The sequence below is a fragment of the Octodon degus genome, unplaced genomic scaffold, assembly GCF_000260255.1.
Source record: "Octodon degus isolate 3935 unplaced genomic scaffold, OctDeg1.0 scaffold00033, whole genome shotgun sequence".
NCBI classification, from domain to species: Eukaryota; Metazoa; Chordata; class Mammalia; order Rodentia; family Octodontidae; genus Octodon; species Octodon degus.
In genome coordinates this window covers 10,560,468-10,561,406 of record NW_004524609.1, presented here as the reverse complement: position 1 = coordinate 10,561,406, position 939 = coordinate 10,560,468, and positions in this window count along the sequence as shown.

The window sequence follows — 939 nt, the reverse complement described above, 5'->3', positions numbered from 1 at the left end:
TTTAACCAGTGAGCAGCTCTACAGCATCACACCGTGCTCCAAAGCTTACAACGATAAATGGATTTGTTTCATTATATTTTTTTCCCCTGAGAATCTTTCGAAAACCAATCATGAATCGTCACCACTGCGGAAAGAATCTCGGGTCCCTCCGGCGATTGGTAGCCCCCACGCCACTGAGGGCAATTGCTGTGCAGTTTACGGAGACATCGTGCTGTGCAGGCCCTGCCCCAGTGGCAGACCTCAAAGCCGAGTCGCAGCTGAGCGCTGGAAACAGCATACCTGGGCTATATTTGGAAATTTCTGTGTAGACAAAACAAAGTACTCTTGGAAGGGGAGGGAATGATGAAGCGTGCAGGAGACATTATCTGGTTTCACTGTCTCTAATGATCATATTAACTGAATAATTGCCCGTTATTTGCTTTGCAGGGGAGAGCCCAAGGCCGACGTATTTACTTTCAAAGTCAAATGAACATTCGAGGCTAGGCAGCTTTCCAATGACTTTGGTCCTCATCCACCTCCCATCCAACTCCTTTTTCTTTTCATCCCCTGACTTGAGGTAAACATAAATGAGACCTCTGCTTGGAGAATATGTTGAATTTCTCTCCTTCATTGGCAATGTGACTGTAAGGGGACCTATACTTTTGCAGCAGAACTTCGTAAAGACAGAGCTGTGCGTGCGTGCAGGACACCCGCGGTACACAGTGTGGGCGTGTGCGCAAGCGTGCACGGGTAGACCGGCGAAGGGAGAACCAGAGTGTGGATGCCAACCACACTGTGTTTGATACAAAGTGAATTATTTTGATGTCAACTTAATGGGATAGATTTTAGATTGTGTTTCTGACAACTTCTGGGCTTTGTTACTCAAATGCCTCTCAAAATGTGCCCGTCTGTTCCTCTCGTTTCCAGAGTTCTCAGCCAGGCCCAGCCTTGGAAAGAGGA